The following is a 21,122-nucleotide window of genomic DNA, read 5'->3' as shown; positions in this document are numbered from 1 at the left end:
ATTTTGCCATCTCACTGTTTACCCTTTTTTCCAGATCATTTATGAATATGTTGAATCGGGCAGGTCCCAGTACAGAACCCTGGGGGACACCACTGTTTACCTCTCTCTCCATTCGGAAAACTGACCATTTATTCCTACTCTTTGTTTCCTATCTTTCAACCAATTACCAGTCCATGAGAGGACCTTCCCTCTTATCCCATAACAGCTTACTTTGTTTAAGAGCCTTTGGGGAGGGATCTTGCCAAAGGTTTCTGAAAATCTAAGTACACTATATCTACTGGATTCCCCTTGTCCACATGCTTGTTGACCCCCTCAAAGAATTGTAGTAGATTGGTGAGTCTAGGTATTCTTAGTCCTGCCTCAGCATGACGCGGCTGGACTAGATGACTTCTCAAGGTCCCTTCCAACCCTATATTTCTATGATTCTAGACGTGAGAATACCATCTCTCAATATCTCATATTGGAGGATGGATTTTTCAGCACCTTTTCTAATTGCCAGGTCCTCTTTGACTGTACCAAATCACACTTCACATACCTCTTGATCTCCATGTGTATCAAAGATAACATTCTCCCTACCCCTTCAACTAACTACTGAGCTATAGAAAATACTATAATGCCATAAATTATGGAAACATTGATTTAATAAGCTGACCTTTTTTCCTCATGACTTTAGATTATTTTTCTTTTTTCTTTTTTTTCATTTTTCATTTCATTCATATGAATCTGATCCATTTATTTTGTTATGCTGATATGATTTATATGTATGAGTCTAGTTTGGATACTTTTATATAGTCAAAGCATCTGCCAATTCAATGAAATAACATTTATGGATCAAATTTTCCAACATAATTTCCTACCCTTAAAACAACAACAAAACTATGGCTTACAGGGGAGACTGCCTTTATTTAGAAATGCTCATTAACATTAATATTCATGTTTTATATGATGCGTATAACCTAACCCAGTATAAAACTGGTTCTTTTGCACAACTAAGATTTTTGCATGTTCATTACTTCAGCCTACAGAAAATCACACAGACATTTAATATATTGTATGGTGTCCCTTGTGGTTTATTTGTAAGGATATTTCAATATCCTAAATTCAACATTTACAGTTATGAGTGTCTAATTTTAAACTGGGTCATTAAGACTTTACTGGCTCTAGAGCTTTTTATTGCTGCCTCAAGCAAACCGACCTGCCAGCTCAAGTGTTATAGCCCTGTGGGTCCCAGGATATTAGACAAACAAGGTGGGTGAGGTAATAACTTTTATTGCTCCAACTTCCCTTGGTGAGAGAGTTCAGCTTTGGAGCTTATAAAAAGTGTTTCCCAGACCTGAAGAAGAGCTCTGTGTAAACTTCAAAGCTGGTCTCTCTCACCAAGAGAAGGTGATTCAATAAAATATATTGTCTGTCACCCACCTTGTCCCACCAATATAAGGCACTCCTGGCGGGAAACTGGGAAGGGGGTATACAGATACCTCTCTTGCTACGCTCCTGTCAGAGGGGTTTCCTGGCAGCAGCTGTCGCTAAAGACCCGCCAGTGATTTAGGAGACCCCGATCAAATTCCCTCAGGAAAAAAATAAACAGGCTTCTGCCTTGAGCTGCGCCCAGGAGAATTGGACCCTAAAGCATGAGCCCCAGGATGAATTGTTCCAGTGGGCACCGGGCATTCCTGAGATCAAGGGCGCAAACGCGTTGGAGGGGGTTGTAGACCAGCTGGGACAGCCAGCCAGTGTCTTGGCTTTGCCCCTCACGTCGGTGCCTCCCCCAGATCCCCAGCCGGAAGCTGAGGTGGTTTGGCAGCCGCGTTCACACCCCGTTTTTGTGTTTCCTCGGCAGCCTTTCAAATCAGCGAGATGCGGGAATAACTCTGCGAGAGGCGGCCCCGCTGCTCTGGGGGCAGAAACACCGGCGCTGCCGGGCCAGGGGGGTGGGACGCCGCCGGGGGTCAGGGCAGCAGGGGCGCGCCCTGCGGCGGGACGCGCGGGGACTGCGCCGCCTGCGAGAGCAGCGGCCCGAAGAGCAGCGACCCGAGGGCACCCGCGGCCACCGCCGCAGCATCTGGCGCCTCGCTGCTGCTGGGTTTCCTCCTCCCGCCGCCGCCTCCTCCCACAGGCGGCGGCTGCTCCAGCGGCCGGGACTGGCCACGCCGCGCGCCGCCCCTGGCTCAGAAGCGGCCCCGGCAGCAGGGCGGCCGCGGCGAGCAGAGCAGCGCTCCCCCGCCGGCCCGGCCAGGTGAGTGCCCCTGGCTCTGGGGGGCGGCCGGAGGGGCACAGACGCGCGGTCTCCTTTGCACGTTCACTTACGGGCTGTCCAAGGGCTGCGAAGTTGGGAGTCTCCCGCCGGGGTCCACCCCGAGCGGCTGGGCTGAGGTGAGCGAGGGGGGGACTCGCTGGGGATGAAGGGACCTGGCTTCCTCCCCACTGGCCCGTCTTGCCCCGTCTTCTGGCAGGGCAGGTGGGGGGAAGCGGGTCCCGCTGGGTGCGGAGCGGAGAGGTACCTGGGGGGAAGTTGCCCGCTCAGGCTGGTGTTTGCAAGGGCAGGAGGCTGGCGCGGTGTGTCTGGGGCTGGCCGGGCTGCGGCGGGGGATCTTGTTTAGCAGCCCGGCTCCTAGGCGAACGGGGATGATGCGCAGCCCCTTCCCGCGGGCAGCAGGCGGCATGTACTGTACACCTCTTCACTTGAGCTGGGAAGGAGCCTGATTGTTATCGTGGGGGCCAAAGCACAAGGCGCCTCCTCAGCTTTCTCCTCACTCGTTGTCTGGGAAATGTGACTTTTGCCAGGCTAAAGGAGGAGAAACTAAGTAAGAGCCCCAGGATCTGGCCCTGGGAAAAGAAAGTCTGCTACGAAATAGGGCTCACAGGTGTAAACACAGCTCTCAACCTGCCAAGGACCCAGCTTTAAAATATGCCACTGACCCGCCCATAAGAAGAGGCAATCGAAATAGCAAAGGTGGAAAGTGTGGGGCCATTGATCTACATGAGTTCAGTGGGGTGGCACAAGTGTAAGTGCGGACAATGTCTTGCCCATGCCTTCAGTGGGACCAGGACTTGGCCCAGTGTCTGTCACCTTTTGTTTAGCCACTGTTCTGGGGTTGTGTTTCTGATATCAGGAATAAGCAGTGAGATGGCAGCAAGTTTCATTATGATGTCGACATCAATATTGGTTTGAAATGAGTGGCTCCCCATGTAATTGGGTATGTTTGAGAGGCACTGCTGCAAGGGGTTCTTTCTGTCTAATCAAGAGTGATAAAATGATTAACTTCTCAGAAATAGCCAGTGCGTTTCACAATAGAGCAGTGGTTCTCAACCAGCGGTCCAGGGCCCCCGGTTTCAGGAAGTCCACCAAGCAGAGCCAGCGTTAGACTCTTTGGGGCCCAAGGCAGAAAGCTGAAGTCACACCACATGGGGCTGAAGCCTAGGGCCCTGAGCCCCACCACTTGGGGCTGAAGCCAAAGCCTGAGCAACTTAGCTTTGCAGGGGCCCCTGTGGCATGGGGTCCCAGGCAGTTACCCTACTTGCTACCCCCTAACACTGGTCCTGGCTTTTATATGCAGACAACCAGTTGTGACACAAGTGGGCCATGGAGTTTTTATAGCATGTATCGGGGAGGCGGGAGGGACGGCTCAGAAAGAGAAAGGTTGAGAACCTCTGCAATAGAGAATACCTTATTTCTCTAATGTTTTGACTGACAGGTTTTTAATGTTTGGGTAGATCATACTTTTTAATACCTGCATCATGGCCATGTTTCTGTATTAATCACAGTAGGCCAATTTTGCTCTCGGTTACACATTTTTTTTCTATGGGGTAAATGGGTGTAACCGAGAGCTGAATTTAGCCCAGTATTTGTTATTGCTTATCTTTTCATGTTACATTCTGAAACCAAAATCATGAAACAGATGCATTTTAAACAAGATATTTTGAAAGTCATCTGTGTATGGTAAGTCATTTGATACTCCTGAGGGCATTCTGTGCCAAAAAAATAAAAATTTCCTGCACAATATTTTAAAATTCTGCAAATTTTATTTGTCAAATAAATGTGGAGGCTCCAGCATGGGGAGCCCGCGGCTGCACAGAGGTGGGCGATCACTGGGCAGCTCCCCCCCCCGGATATGGACTCAGCGGTAAGGCTGTACCCAATCCTGACATAGCGCAAGGAGCGGGCCTGCCCCAGAAACACCCCAGGGCCCTGCCCCTCTGTGCAGGTGCACCAGATGTGGGGAGGCAGGCTCAGCAAGGCAGGATCCAAGTGTGGAGGGGCTTAGTGTGTGGGGATCCAGGTGTGGGTTGAGAGGATTCATGTGGGGCAATCTGGGTATGGGTGGCTCATTGGGGGATCCAGGTGTGTGTGTGTGTGTGGGGGGGGCTTGTTGAGGGGTTCTGGGTGCAGTGAAAATGGCACTCTGTAGGAGGGATCAGGTGAAGGTTGGGGCTCAGCAGGCTGGAGGGTCTGGGTGTGGGGAAGAAAGAGCTTGGCGGTAGGGCATGGGTGTGAGGGGCTCAGTGGGGGGTCCAGCTGCAGCTGGTTGGGGCTTGGTGGGGTGGGGATCCAGGTGCAGGTGGCTTGTCGGGGTGGTCCAGGTGCAGCAGGAGTGGGGCTGATGGTGCGGGGGGGAGTTCTGAGTGGGGTCATGAGGCTTGGCAAGAGGGTCTGGGTATGAGGAGGTCTGGATGCATGGGGGTTGTATGGATGGGGGAGCAGCTCCCTGTACAGGGATAACTCCCCCTGCAGCTGAGGAGCGAGGGGTGCAGAAAGAGGCGGGGGTGGGGGGCTTTGCAGAGCTTCCTTCAGCTGTCCCATGCAAAGAAAGAGGAAGTCCCATCCTCTCAGTCCAGATGGGACTAGCAGCTGAGCCTGGCGCAGGGTAGGAGCCACCAGCTAGGTCTTCCCCAGTCCCGCCTACTGCCCCACAGTGATTTATCTCTCTGCCATTTGCCCTGGGCCCCCAAAACATACTGCTGGGGCGGGTTGCATGACCACTCTTCCCTTGTGGCTTCCCTTTGCTTTCCCATCAGAAAGTAATTTTTTTGCTGTGAAGCAAAGAAATCTATGGGTGACATAAATTCTGCACATGCACAGTGGCGCAGAATTCCCCCAGGAGTAAAAATTTGAAACTGTGTATAGTGCAGCCAAACCTCTTATATTTCATGAGGAATGATGTGCATGCTAATTACTGAAACCATCTTTCCCTGAGTTTAGAGAGAAAAGGTGGGCAAAGTACAAGCTTTCAAACTTACACAGGTCCTGAAGAAGAGCTTTGTGTATGCTCAAAAGCTTGTCTCTTTCACCAGCAGAAGTTCATCCAATGAAAGATATTACCTCACACACCTTGTCTCCCTAATATCCTTGGACTAACACGACTACAACATCACTGCATTTCTCTGACTTTGTCATTTTGTTACACTGAATTAAAAGAAAATGTGTATCTTTTTCATCATTTAGAGACTGTATTTATAAATGGTTTTTATATACAATATTTTTCTTTAACTCTTTTTATAGTGCACAGTTTTACATTCATTGTTTCAAGTTGCTGGCTGCTGTATGTGTGGGGATGTTGTTTTGCTTTGTGCAAAGAACACTAAACATCTTGTATATTCTTAAGGTGCCAGATCCGCTCAGATTCCCTTTACTGTTTTTATACCCTAAAATTATGGGCCAAATCCTGCTTGCCTTCCTTTTGTTTTTAATGTCATCACTGGAAATATTTGCATGAGTAAGGTATGCAGGGTTTTGTCCTATGCAAGGTGACACTGGTGGTGTTTTTGTTTGTTTAAAATTTTTTGTCAATAAAGAGTTGGAAACAGTCATTGAATTAAATCAAAGAACAGAAACAGCTAACTTTGACATGTTATCATTAAAATATTACACATTGCTAAGAAAGTACACATATTGTAATTTATGGCTGAAAATAGTTTAAAGAGTGAAACATTTGAGAGATGGCATATATTATAAATAATGTGTAAATCAAGTTTTCTTAGGTGTGAATTGGAGCCGATAAAATCTTTTCACATACATGAAGTGGCAGTTAGATTCTAATATTAATATTTTAACTGGATTTCTATAGGTCAGATGGAACCTGTTAGCAAATTTTTCCTCCTTAGTACATTCCAAATTGAATTTCAGGATTTAGTATTTAATACCTCAATATATGTGGCTCTAGTTGGGTGAGTGGAATGAAGAAGGGACTCAATTCCCACTCTTAAATTAATTAGCTTCATTTATGCCACGTATATTATGGGGGATAGGGGTTTATAGGCAGAACTCCCCTTGAATGCAGTAGTAATTTTGCCTGGCTAAGAACAGAATGGCATGAGAGGAAATATAGGAAGAAGTTCTGACAGTTTTAGCTCTCAGTATGAGACATGAGTAGCAGCCTCCACAAATATGGTGCTTTTAATATTAAACACCATATTTGAGTTATGAATGTTGTATTTTCAGCTAAAAGCTAGACCAGAATGCATTTGAAGGGCAAAATCCTAATCAATAATTTTAATGTATAGAAATATGTCTAAGGGTTTTGCTCTTATCTCAAACACATGAACTCAAAAATATTGCTTATTTTGTAAAATCAATGTTGTGTACACATCAAGAGATTTATTTTTATAAAATATAAAAATAATAAATGTTTTATATGAAATTGTGTATTAATGCTACTCATTTGGGAATCAGGCCTGCATTTCTTATATACCAAAAATTCCTTCAGAGTAAATTAGAGACAAGGTGGGTAAAAGAATATCTTTTATTGGACCAACTTCTGTTGATGAGAAAGACAATCTACAACAATTTGAAGTAAATTTAAATTCTGGGTGCTCAAGGAATACAGGATTGATTATACCCTTTGTGCAAAGACCAAGGGACAAATCCTGTTCTCCGTGCTCATGAGCAGTACCACTCATGTGAGCGGCTGATCAGACTTTGCCTCCAAATGTAAACTAAGGATCCAATTCTGAAATTCTGCAGGACTTCATGTGAGTGTAATCTGCATCAGGACTGTGGGATCAGGACCAAGTTTTTCAGTCACTGTATCTACAATTTGTAGGCATTTAAAAGGTTGAGAGATATTGGACTTTTCATGTGTTTGTTTTAGTCCCCACTTCAAGCTTTTCCATACATCTTAATGGTTATATGAGCTGTAACTACACAGACAGTTCAGGTATCTGGTATATGAGCAACTCTGTGGTGTTGTGCCATTGTTGTTCACTCTTTGTTTCAACAAGTGGGACTCAAAATAGCACCTTATTAAAGTGGTGGTCATCGTTTCTGCTCTTATGATGCTCTTGTGTTTTCGGAGACAACTGTTCAATTGCAGCCTACTGACTATTACAGAAAAAAAATCCTATCACAGTAGTTGGGATCATTTTGTAACTTAAAAAATATGTTTTTGAAGAAAAGAGACAGCAAACCACATGTAGATGAAAGAGTAGATGGGAAGAAAAACATACTAGAGTTCTGGAGAAGTCTGATTAAGTTAAAATACTTATTTACTTCATGGCCTTTAGAAGAAGTTACTAAAATTTGTACTTAATATTTATATTAGTAAAATTAGAATGAGATCATTTTAGTTAATTTTTTAGTCACCAAAACACTAACCACAAATGTAGCATTAGACGTGTTCTCATTTATAGAGTTCTGTAGAGGATATTCATTGAAGAAGCAATCCTGCAATATGTTATGATGGGCGAACCTGAAGTTGTCACACAAGATCAAACATGAGTGTTTAGGAGCAGCACAGACTGCATGTATCAGGAAAATTGAATAATGTATATATACTGATTAGGAACATATTATTGTGGACTCATTAAAAACAAAACCTGGTTACTGGTATCTATGGATATTTTAAATATTCAAAAACCCCATGTTTGTACTGAAAATAGTTTAGGTTGGCTCTCTGCCTGGATTTGAGACTTCTGGGCATGCTGGATTATGGCTATTGCCAAATTTTCCAGTTTAATTTGTCTTCCAACCTTTGGATTTTGGATTGTTCCATGTAGATTTTGCACCAAATTAATTCCAAGTGTTATTGTTGATTTCAGTGGAGTTAAGAATAAACCTGGCCCATTATGTTTGAGATTTTTGAGTTTTTGTTCTGTCATTACAACAGTTATTCTGTGCATACACCATCTTTTTCACAATGAAAGGAAAAAGTGAGATTATATTCATGTTAAACTAAGTCAGTACTTTCCTCAGTGTGACTCATTACTGAGGAAACTCATCACTTTAACTGTTGATGATGAGCAAGAAGGAAAGAACCCAGATTGAGTGTAAAATTCCAGACTGAGTTTGCCAAGTTGACACTTATGCCTGGTCTACACACAGAAATTGAATTGGATTTAGCTAAATTGTTTTCTAAATCAGTGGCTCTCAACCTTTCCAGACTATTGTTCCCCTTTCAGGAGTCTGATTTGTCTTGTGTACCTCAAGTTTCACCTCACTTAAAAAGTACTTGCTTACAAAATCAGACATAAGAATACAAAAGTGTCATAGCACACTATCACTGAAAAATTTTGCGTACTTTCTCATTAGTACCATATAATTATAAAATAAATTAATTGGAATATAAATATTTTACTTACATTTCATGTATAGTATATAGAGCAGTATAAACACGTCGTATGAAATTTTAGTTTGTACTAACTTCACTATTGCTTTTTGTGTAGCCTGTTGTAAAACTAGGCAAATATCTTGATGAGTTGATGTAACCCTGGAAGACCGCTGTGTACCTGCAGGGATTTGCGTACCTCTGGTTGAGAACCACTGTTCTAAATTGAGTTAGTTAAACTAGCCTAATCTTCTTGTGTGGACACTCAGACTGATTTTAAAAGTTGCTAATATTGATTTAGCTTAACTCAGTTATATTAGCCCAACCTCAACTCCTGGTTTGACCTGACCTTTGCCCCTCCCTTTCTCAGACAGTTTTTTGTGGAGCCTCTCTGTCATGTACTCCTTGTACACCCTAGTTTTGCGGGGCTGCTACTAGCCGGTCAGGCTTCTGTACTGTAATATGAACTGGCTACAGAGTTTCCTTCCCAGAGAGATACACCAGATGCATTCCCTATTAATATCTTTTAATACACTGCCAAGAATGGCTGTTGTGAGCTTAAGTATATTATACACAGCACCACTTGGGGGTTGAACAGTAGAATACAATTTAATATCCAGTTAAACTCTCCTTGTAAGGGAGCTCTCCGTGCGCCACATACTGCACCAGCCAGGAACAGCACTATGTGCTGCCAGGAGCTCTGCTGAGACAGCATTTGGTGCAGGAGAGGCAGCATGTGTCTGCCCCTTCAACGGCACATGCACTAAAGTTAGAGTAGTTCCCAGTGCAACATGTTGCTTAGGCCATGCTCCCCCTGTCATGTCAGATCAAAGCTATATGAAGAGAGTGAATCACTCCCTCAAAATGAAGAGGCATTAGCTTCTGTGCTTACCTTTCATTTGGCCATTGGGCTACAATAAAAGTGAACTTTGATTTTTTTTTAAAAGTCTGTTAAATATTGCACCTTGCAGCTCCTAAGGAATGCCAACAGCTGCAAGGATGGGAGATAAAAGACCTGCTGAATCCATAAAGTGATGTATAGGATGAAATCACATCATTTTGCTTTCTTTGCTTCTACTTCTGCTGCTGTATGAGCCAGGTGAGCATGGAAAAGAGAGTGGGGGAGACTGTTTCACTATTTGCATACGTGCACAAACACAGGAAGATGGAGGAAGTTTAAGTGTAAGTTTTCAGGAGAAGGCCAAGAAGTGTAAATTAAGCATTCGTCTCTCTGGCATCCGTGGCTCTCACCATCTTGGAGAGACTGAAGTGCTGTGAAAATATCTGCCTTGCTCACTATTCTGGCTGTGTACATCTCCATCTTCAAAACCTCTTAGGGTATGTCTACGGGGCATCTGGGAGCGAGCCTCCCAGCCTGGGTAGAGAAACTCATGCTAGTGGGGCTTGAGCTAGTTAACTAAAAATAGCAGCATGGACATTGTGGCTTAGGCCCGAAGGCCTTGGTGGTCAGGTGGGCTTGGGAGCCTGAACTTCAGCCTGAGCCATAGCATCCAGACTGCTATTTTTGGCATGATAGCTCAAGTCCTGCTAGCATGAGTCTGTCTACCTGGGCAAGGTGCTTACTCCCCACTGCAGTATAGACATGCCCTTAATGGTTCCTCTTGCATTCCACATCAAATTCAAGCCCTGTAGCTGAATTTCAAGCCTTTGTAAAACTTTGCTTTTCTCACTTGCCACTTCCTCTCTTGTCCCTTCTACTGAACTCAGAATACATGCCTAAGTGCTTCCCTAGTCTCCATCTTTCACTTACCTCCTTGACAACTTGCATGAGGCCCTATATGTTTGGAATTTCCATCCTGACTTTGTCTGCCATGCCTTCACACTTTTCATGAAACCTATAGCACTACTTAGAGTTTAACAACGTCCAACCCCTGAGGCACTGAGACATAAGCAAACATAGCTACTTTGCTGCTTATTGCAACCCTTCCTCCTCCTCTATCCATATTTTGTCTATTTAGCTTGTAAACTCCTTGAAGCAGAGACCATGGCCCCAGTTATATGTTGCCTTAAGGCTTTTATGTTGATCCAGTCTTAAGGACTCTTAATAGATCTCTCTCTGGGGGATACCTTATGTGTAAGTTGATTTCTTGGTCAGTGTAGATCTTGTGAAACAGCTGTAAAATGTCCCCTCTCTTATTCCCCAGCATATGGGGTATGCAAGGTAGGGGGAAAAGGAGAGACTGAGGCTGCTCTCACTTACTATAGACAACTATTTCCAGAATGGCCTTGGAATAAAAAGGAGACACAAAGGTGACTTAAGGCTATAAACTCCCCCATTTCTATACTGAATGCAAGAATTCAGGAACTCAGAATTGGGGTCTTTGTCTCTGGAAAAGCACTATCTTCACTTCTAGTATTATGTAAATAAGTTAAAATAATGCAAAGTCTTACATTAGTTCCATATTAAGGTTAAGATTTACATGCTCCCAAAGTCAGGAAATACAAAAGTTAAGGCTGAATGTACAGTCTTTTGGATTCAAACGAAACAGCCTTTGTGTTTGATTATTTTTTTTATTGTGTCTGACACCAGTCACTCAGCTTGACACTAAGTTTAGGTTCACAAGAGTCTTAGTCACTGAGTAGATGCTTATTGGAAAAACACCCATTACACTCATGAACTGCACATATGAATTTTATATGAGTTTGTTTATGCCATGTCTCAAACTTTAACACAGTTACATGGGTGTAACTCAGGCAGAACTTGGCCCACTGTGCTTGGCTTCTTTGCATTTGTAAGAGACCATCCAATACTAATAACCTAGAATAAGTCAAATATAGATTCCCTCCCAAGGTTTTCCCCCTGATTACCACTAGCAGTTAAGCCAATGTTTTGAGACAGTTTGCTGTGCTGTACGTACAACATTTTGCTCACTTTGAGCTGCTGTTAGGTGTTAGGATATAGCTTTCTTAAAAATGAAGTATTAAACATCTTTTGAAGTATTAAATATTACTTGCATCACTTTTAGCCATTCACAAAAGGCCTACAAAAGCTTAAAACTGAAGAAAAATACTTTGTACTTCTAGACAAATTGATCTGAGAGTGCTAAAGGAGTTGGCGGATGTGATTGCAGAGCCATTGGCCATTATCTTTGAAAACTCATGGTGATCGGGGGAAGTCCCGGATGACTGGAAAAAGACTAATGTAGTGCCTCTCTTTAAAAAAGGAAAGAAGGAGGATCCTGGGAACTACAGGCCAGTCAGCCTCACCTCAGTCCCTGGAAAAATCATGGAGCAGGTCCTCAAGGAATCAATTCTGAAGCACTTAGAGGAGAGGAAAGGGATCAGGAACAGTCAGCATGGACTCACCAAGGGCAAGTCATGCCTGACTAATCTAATTGCCTTCTATGACGAGATAACTGGCTCTGTGGATGAGGGGAAAGTGGTGGATGTGTTGTTCCTTGACTTTAGCAAAGCTTTTGACACTTTCTCCCACACTATTCTTGTCAGCAAGTTAAAGAAGTGTGGGCTGGATGAATGGACTATAAGGTGGATAGAAAGTTGGCTAGATTGTCGGGCTCAATGGGTAGTGATCAATGGCTCCGTGTCTAGTTGGCAGCTGGTATCAAGTGGAGTACCCCAAGGGTCGATCCTGGGGCCGGTTTTGTTCAATATCTTCATAAACGATCTGGAGGATGATGTGGATTGCACCCTCAGCAAGTTTGCAGATGACACTAAACTGGGAGGAGAGGTAGATACGCTGGAGGGTAGGGATAGGATACAGAGGGCCCTAGACAAATTAGAGGATTGGGCCAAAAGAAATCTGATGAGGTTCAACAAGGACAAGTGCAGAGTCCTGCACTTAGGATGGAAGAATCCCATGCACCGCTACAGACTAGGGACCGAATGGCTCGGCAGCAGTTCTGCAGACAAGGACATAGGGGTTACAGTGGACGAGAAGCTGGATATGAGTCAACAGTGTGCCCTTGTTGCCAAGAAGGCCAATGGCATTTTGGGATGTATATGTAGGGGCATTGCCAGCAGATCGCGGGACATGATCGTTCCCCTCTACTGGACATTGGTGAGGCCTCATCTGGAGTACTGTGTCCAGTTTTGGGCCCACACTACAAGAAGAATGTGGAAAAATTGGAAAGAGTCCAGCGGAGGGCAACAAAAATGATTAGGAGACTGGAACACATGACTTATGAGGAGAGGCTGAGGGAACTGTTTAGTCTGCAGAAGAGAAGAATGAGGGGGGATTTGATAGCTGCTTTCAACTACCTGAAAGGGGGTTCCAAAGAGGATGGATCTAGACTGTTCTCAGTGGTAGCCGATGACAGAACAAGGAGTAATGGTCTCAAGTTGCAGTGGGGGAGGTTTAGGTTGGATATTAGGAAAAACTTTTTCACTAGGAGGGTGGTGAAACACTGGAATGCGTTACCTAGGGAGGTGGTGGAATCTCCTTCCTTAGATATTTTTAAGGTCAGACTTGACAAAGCCCTGGCTGGGATGATTTAGTTGGGGATCGGTCCTGCTTTGAGCAGGGGGTTGGACTAGATGACCTCCTGAGGTCCCTTCCAACCCTGATATTCTATGATTCTATGAAACAGGAAATATCAATTCAATTAAGCTTTACTTGTTACATGTTGGATAGACTAGCTGAAACACACATTCAGGGACATACAAACACCTGTAGCAGCCAAAGAAAAAGGTGGTATTTTATTAGAAGATAACTGATTTTTACAGACTACTTGTATGTCTCAGTTTGCAGTCTTAGGTCTTGTCTACACTACAGGGGAAATTCGATCTAAGCTACGCAATTTGAGCTACGTGAATAGCATAACTCAAATCGACGTAGCTTAGATCTACTTACCATGGGGTCCACACTATGCAGTGTTGACGGGAGACACTCTCCCATTGAGTCCCCCTACTTTTCTCGATCCGGTGAAGTACAGGTGTCAACAGGAGAGCGCCATCTGCAGTTGATTTAGTGGGACTTCACTAGACCCGCTAAATCAACCGCTGATGCATTGATCACTTTCTTTTACTGGAAAAAAACTGACTGCCTCCCACGCAAACTTAGGACAACATTTTTTAAAGGATGGTGTTATTTCTGCTGTTAAGTCAGTGGATGGTGCACGTGCCAGATTTTGCAGTGACATAAGACTTTCCAACATAAGCATCCTCCCCATTACATCTCTCTTACTTCAGCCAATATTTAAAAATAAACTAGAAGCTTTACTACTTTCTGATGCCAATCTGGAAAATAAGGGAGCGCAGCAGATGGAAGAAGTTGATAGTCTTATTCTTATCCTGGAGAAAGCAATGGGAAGCACGGAGAGAGAGAGAGAGAGAGAGAGAGAGAGATACATACCTGCGCAGTCCCAGCCATCCTTCCTGTGTCTTGCTCCTTACCTACTTCTTGCAGCTGGCATAATGCATTTTTGTGACAGACAGCCTGTAACAGAAAAGGCTTACTATTCCAACACTTTCAACTTCAACAAAGAAAACATATCAAATTGCAATATGACTCCAGAAGAATAAGAAAGTGCTAAATATGTCTATATGTGAGTGATCTTTTGGAGACATACTGAAGTATAGTATGGTTATAAATGTGAAATCCTGGCTGCAGTGACTTCAGTGGAGCCAGGATTTCACTCCAGATCCTTTTCATATCACTGCTAATGTTCTGCTTTTATTTTAAAACTGTGTTGAGTTAATAAGATTGTTTTCATGTGGCCTCTTTTTGCTCCAATTATGTTTTTAACTTTAAATAAAAGCTAACAAAAATTAGAATAATTAAAACAGAAAAATAAAAATATTAGATTAACACAATTTGTATTAGGATTGTTTGCTAGAGGGAGCTACAAACTTTAACATTACAGTAATGCTATTTTAAGGTATGCAAAATACTGCATGGAGTTTTTAAATAATTCTGTAATGTAGGAAAATATTTGTATTAAAACCAAAGGTCTTTAATGGGGCTCTCTCTAAGTAACTGATGCAGGATTAGAACAAAAGAGAGTAAAGTGCAACAGTAGACAACAGTTAGGTATGAATGAGTGACCATTAAGAATGTCTGAATTTCAAGTGTTTGAAATTATTTTAAATGGTGAAAAGTTGTTCTGGATAAAGCTGGACATAGTATAACAAGATCCCAGTAATTTATTTTTTAAAGCGTAAAGAGTACAAAAAAGAGAAACACTTACTGGTTTAAGGTTTTCATATTTCATTTGCCTACAGTTGTATTAAAAAAAAAACTGTGAAGGCTTTATGGGACTTTTAAAATTCAGTTTCACAAAGAATACAATACGGTGCAGGACAGTAATATTCATAGTTCATCTGTTTCATCTAGAGAGATTGAATTGATCTTAAACCCACTCAAAAAGTACTTTTATCAAAAAAGCAAAACCTCTTTAGAAAATCGCTATTCTGTTTAAAAAGTGCTGGCACAATATGGCACATGGTTTGGAAAAAGCTGTGGATGGCACTATTGCACCAAATAAGGCAATAACTAATAAAGGTCTTCTCTAATTCGAACTAGCACATTGTAAGTAATACTGATAATCATCTTAAATGTCATTACTTCAGAACACCAGTGACCTGTATTTTAAATATATTCAGCTAAATCTGTAGTGATCCTTCCAGAGTTCTTTAGCTCTAGTTGTTGCAGCACTTACAGAGTGTAGTTTTCTCTAACACATTTGGGCTGCTCTGCAACGGTGCATAAGAAATGTGGGGAAGTTCGCTCACTGCAGGTTAGATGTGGCATAGCATATGTTCTCCCTTCCCCACTCCCTCCACTGTGGTCTGCTTCTTCTTGTGACTCATCCTTCTAGCCATGTTATGTTTAGTCCCACCCCTTCTGGTAACAGAGTGCATCAAAAGCAAGCATCCAATCCCTCTGTTCAATCTGCTGTCCTCAGTTCAGGGCCCAGTTGTCCATATGCCCTTTTCTCAGGGCTTACAGTAGACGATATGCCCTTCACAGTGGCTGGTAGGGGAATCCAGGCTCATCTTCTACACTGGGTTCCAGTCCAGAGACTCTAGGACAGGCAGTCAAAGTTCACACTGCCAGAGTCCCTGCTGCCACTTCCCTGGACTTCTTCCTACCAAGGCTTTCCCTGGGGGTTCTTGTCATCCTGCAGGAGCCTTCCTGTTCCTTACAGGTCTCTTTACTCCCTGCTGCCATGAGAGTGACAGCAGAGTTCCTCCCTCTTTCCCTACAACCTCTCAAACTTCAGTCCAAATGCCCCATAGACTTTACCATCACTCTTGGGCTTCACTGCCTCCAGCTGCCTTTCAGCTCAAGACAGGCCACTTCTGGACCCACATTTCACTGTTTCCAGCCTTTCTGGTTTCCTCCTGGCTCAGGACCCACCAGTTCTGACTCCAGGCCTCCCGGGCTCTCTCTGCCTTTAGCCTAAGAGAGGAAACCTCTCTACTGATAAGCTGGGTCTCCTCCATGGCCTTCCTTTCCCACTATCTTGTGCTCCTTTTTTTAATATAAGGATCCAGCACCAACTTAGCTGGGCTTGATCACCAGTTATGCTTAATACCCCTCCAGGTGCCATCCAGTGGCCTAATTGAGCTCAGGCTCCTGTTAATCCATGGTTAACCAGTGCAGAGTTTATACCCCCCATCACAAGAAGCTTCTGTCTAGTGATTCTGTATCGTATGTCCTCCATTTACAAATGAAAATATGCTGTTCTGACTGCCAACTCTGCAAATTCAGCCTGGGCACTGAGAGCCAAGCTGACTTCTTTCCTTTTCCTACATGATCACAGATACTAAACTGTAGGCCAAATTCTGTCCTCACTTATTACCTGCAACCCTTCTGTCTCCAAATTATGTCTTCAATTATACCTTTACAATTCCATTTACAGCTACATGCATCTGATGAAGTGAGCTGTAGCTCACGAAAGCTTATGCTTAAATAAATTTGTTAGTCTCTTAGGTGCCACAAGTACTCCTTTTCTTTTTGCGGATACAGACTAACATGGCTGCTACTCTGAAACCTGTCATTTACTAGTAATAATGATTCTAAAAGTTATGATGCACAGACCAGAACCCATATATGTTCTGTCTACAAATTTAATTGTATTCTTATTACTTGAAAACATTGTTTCCAAATTATTAAATCACATATGTACAAATTGTATTTCAGTAGTTAGTCATAGCTATTGGAATACTATTTGTACAGTAGTGTGGTGTTTGGTTGGGTTTTAAATACGTCTTAATACATTATCTTAGTTGTCTAGTTTCTCGTAGGTGTTATATCAGGAGTGAATGTCAAGGAGGGAATTGGATGAGGTAGGAGCCTTGTGCATCAGTATTCTATGTGACATACTATAGGAAATTTGCTCTTTAATCTTTTGGATGCCCCTTCAGATGTTCCTAGGGTTCAGGGAAGTTCACAAGGCAAATGTTGGGTGCTAAGTAGTACAGCCAATTGATGGTACAATCTATATTTGATGAGTTTGTTGTCTGAGAATATCACTGTGGGTAAATCCCTTGCCTTACAGAGGAAGGAATTTGCCTATAAAACTGGGGTAGTGGTTTACAACTTGATTTTTGTTAGGGGGAGAGGTAGTCTAAAATCTGGGGAAATTTGGTGTATCTCAAGGTAATGGCTGTATACCTACACCTTTTGGATGGGTACCTCATTTATTTATGAATCCAAATAAATAATGATGAAATATATTATGGCACTAAGATCCTGGGAGTTTAACTGATAACATTCCCAGGTTACATATATAAAAGTATTTAAGCACAGGGGTCTTCCTAATCAGTCTTGGGACAATTAAAGTAATTCTGCAGTTCAATCAAATGCAAATATATAGTTTTATTTTTAGAAGTTGTAACAGAGGTGAGCCGAAGACTTACTTGGCATACATTTCCTGTGAATCTCTGAGGTGCTTGTTTGTCTTTAGATTCTCGTGGTTTGTGAATTACTTTTTTTTATCTAGTTTCAACTCATCCTTGCTAAGCCCTGGTCTACACTAGGAGTTGAGGTCGAATTTAGCAGCATTAAATCGATTTAACCCTGCACCCGTCCACACGATGAAGCCCTTTTTTTCGACTTAAAGGGCTCTTAAAATCGATTTCCTTACTTCACCCCCGACAAGGGGATTAGCGCTGAAATCGGCCTTGCTGGGTCAAATTTGGGATACCGTGGACGCAATTAGACAGTATTGGTCTCCGGGAGCTATCCCAGAGTGCTCCATTGTGACCGCTCTGGACAGCACTCTCAACTGAGATGCACTGGCCAGGTAGACAGGAAAAGGCCCGCAAACTTTTGAATTTCAATTTCCTGTTTGGCCAGCGTGGCAAGCTGCAGGTGAGTGCAGAGCTCATCAGCAGAGGTGACCATGATGGAGTCCCAGAATCGCAAAAGAGCTCCAGCATGGACCGAATGGGAGGTACGGGATCTGATCGCTGTATGGGGAGAGGAATCCGTGCTATCAGAACTACATTCCAGTTTTTGAAATGCCAAAACATTTGTCAAAATCTCCCAGGGCATGAAGGACAGAGGCCAAAGCAGGGACCCAAAGCAGTGCCGCATGAAACTTAAGGAGCTGAGGCAAGCCTACCAGAAAACCGGAGAGGCAAACTACCGCTCCGGGTCAGAGCCCCAAACATGCTGCTTTATGATGAGCTGCATGCCATTTTAGGGGGTTCAGCCACCACTACCCCAGCCGTGTTGTTTGACTCCTTCAATGGAGATGGAGGCAACACGGAAGCAGGTTTTGGGGACAAAGAAGATGATGATGATGTTGTAGATAGCTCACAGCAAGCAAGTGGAGAAACCGTTTTTCCTGACAGCCAGGAACTGTTTCGCACCCTGGACCTGGAGCCAGTACCCCCCGAACCCACCCAAGGCTGCCTCCCGGACCCGGCAGGCAGAGAGGGGACCTCCGGTGAGTGTACCTTTTAAAATACTACACATGGTTTAAAAGCAAGCATGTTTAATGATTAATTTGCCCTGGCATTTGTGGCTCTCCTGGATATACTTCCAAAGCCTTTGCAAAAGGTTTCTGGGAAGGGCAGCCTTATTCTATCCACCACGGTAGGACACTTTACCACTCCAGGCCAGTAGCACGTTGTTGGGAATCATTGTAGAACAAAGCATTGCAGTGTATGTTTGCTGGCGTTCAAGCAACGTCTGTTCTTTATCTCTCTGTCTTATCCTCAGGAGAGTGATATCATTCATGGTCCCCTGGTTGAAATAGGGTGCTTTTCTTAAGGGGACACTCAGAGGTACCCATTCCTGCTGGGCTGTTTGCCTGTGGCTGAACAGAAATGTTCCCCGCTGTTAGCCTTGGGGAGGGTGGAGGGGCTAGCCATGCGGTGGGGGGGAGGCAAAATGTGACCTTGTAACGAAAGCACATGTGCTATGTATGTAATGTTAACAGCAAGGTTTACCGTGAAAGAGTGTACCCATTGTTCTATAAAATGTGTTTTTTTTAAATACTACTGTCCCTTTTTTTTCCTCCGCCAGCTGCATGTGTTTCAAGGATCTTCTCCTTCCCAGAGGCTAGCGAAGATTAGAAAGCGAAAAAAACGCACGTGTGATTAAATATTCTCTGAGTTCATGCTGTCCTCCCACACTGACAGAGCAGAGACGAATGCGTGGAGGCTGACAATGTCTGAGTGCAGGAAAGCACAAAATGACCGGGAGGAGAGGTGGTGGACTGAAGAGAGGGCTGAAGCTGAAAGGTGGTGGCAGCGTGATGAGAGGAGGCAGAATTCAATGCTGAGGCTGCTGGAGGATCAAACCAATATGCTCCACCATATGGTTGAGCTGCAGGAAAGGCAGTAGGAGCACAGACTGCTGCTACAGCCCCTGTGTAACCAACCACCCTCCTCCCCAAGTTCCATAGCCTCCTCACCCAGACACCCAAGAACACGGTGGGGGGGCCTCCGGCCACCCAGCCACTCCACCCCAGAGGATTGCCCAAGCAACAGAAGGCTGGCATTCAATAAGTTTTAAAGTTTTAAACTTTTAAAGTGCTGTGTGGCCTTGTTCTTCCCTCCTCCACCACCACCCCTCCTGGTGCTTCTCTCCTCCACCACCCCTCCTGGGCTACCTTGGTAGTTATCCCCCTATTTGTCTGATGAATGAATAAAGAATGCATGAATGTGAAGCAACAATGACTTTATTGCCTCTGCAAGTGGTGATCGAAGGGAGGTGGGGAAGGTGGTTAGCTTACAGGGAAGTAGAGCAAAGCAAGGGGCGGGGGGTTTCATCAAGGAGAAACAAACAGAACTTTCACACCGTAGCCTGTCCAGTCATGAAACTGGTTTTCTAAGCTTCTCTGATGTGCACCGTGCCCTTCTGTGCTCTTCTAACCGCCTTGGTGTCTGGCTGTGCGTAACCAGCAGCCAGGCGATTTGCCTCAACCTCCCATCCCGCCATAAACGTCTCCCCCTTACTCTAACAGATATTGTGGAGCATACAACAAGCAGTAATAACAGTGGGAATATTGGTTTCGCTGAGGTCTAAGCGAGTCAGTAAACTGCGCCAGCATGCTTTTAACCATCCAAATGCACATTCTACCACCATTCTGTACTTGCTCAGCCTGTAGTTGAACAGCTCTTGACTACTGTCCAGGGTGCCTGTGTATGGTTTCATGAGCCATGGCATTAAGGGGTAGGCTGGGTCCCCAAGGATAACTATAGGCATTCCAACATCCCCAACGGTTATTTTCCGGTCTGGAAAGTAAGTCCCTTGCTGCACCTGTTCATACAGGCCAGAGTTCCTGAAGATGCAAGCGTCATGTACTTTTCCCGGCCATCCCACATTGATGTTGGTGAAACGTCTCTTGTGATCCGCCAGTGCTTGCAGCGCCATTGAAAAGTATCCCTTGTGGTTTATGTACTGGCTGCCTTGGTGATCCAGTCCCAAGGGATATGCATTCTGTCTATTGCCCCACCACAGTTAGGGAATCGCATTGCAGCAAAGCCATCCACTATGACCTACACATTTCTCAGAGGCACTACCCTTGATAGCAGCAGCTCAGTGATTGCATTGGCTACTTGCATCACAGCAGCCCCCACAGTAGATTTGCCCACTCCAAATTGATTCCCAACCGACCCGTAGCTGTCTGGAGTTGCAAGCTTTCAGAGGACAATCGTCACTCGCTTTTGTACTGTGAGGGCTGCTCTCATCTTGGTATTCTTGCACTTTAGGGCAGGGGAAAGCAAGTCACAAGGTTCCATGAAAGTGCCCTTACGCATGCAAAAGTTTTGCAGCCACTGGGAATCGAGCCAGACCTGCAAGCCCATGCGGTCCCACCAGTTTGTGCTTGTTTCCCAAGCCCAGAATCGGCATTCCACCACATGAACCTGCCCCATTAGCACCATGATGCCCACATTGCCAGGGCCCGGGCTTTGAGAGAAGTCTGTGTCCATGTCCTCATCACTCACGTCACCATGCTGACATCGCCTACTTGCCCGGTATCGCTTTGCCAGGTTCTGGTGCTGCATATACTGCTGGATAATGCACATGGTGTTTAATGTGCTCCTAATTGCCAAAGTGATCTGAGCGGGCTCCATGCTTGCCGTGGTATGGTGTCTGCACAGAAAAAAGGTGCGGAACAATTGTCTGCCATTGCCCTAATG

General features: G+C 44.3%; 1 protein-coding gene across 12 annotated transcripts in view; it reads left to right on the top strand.

The window, feature by feature from the left end:
* The first annotated feature begins 1,935 nt into the window (after positions 1-1,935).
* The window catches only part of ADGRG2 (adhesion G protein-coupled receptor G2), a 114,273-nt gene continuing 95,086 nt past the window's right edge, over positions 1,936-21,122 (top strand). For 5 of the 12 annotated variants that reach the window (XM_075131730.1, XM_048862401.2, XM_048862379.2 and 2 more), the window contains exon 1: positions 1,938-2,236. The gene's annotated coding sequence lies outside the window, so the exon portion shown is untranslated. Of the gene's footprint in view, positions 2,237-21,122 lie in introns of all 12 variants that reach the window. The other 7 variants (XM_048862410.2, XM_048862384.2, XM_048862371.2 and 4 more) reach the window with 3 other exon arrangements.

The sequence above is a fragment of the Caretta caretta genome, chromosome 1 (assembly GCF_965140235.1).
Source record: "Caretta caretta isolate rCarCar2 chromosome 1, rCarCar1.hap1, whole genome shotgun sequence".
NCBI lineage: Eukaryota > Metazoa > Chordata > Testudines > Cheloniidae > Caretta > Caretta caretta.
This window is presented reverse-complemented; position numbering and strand designations above follow the sequence as displayed.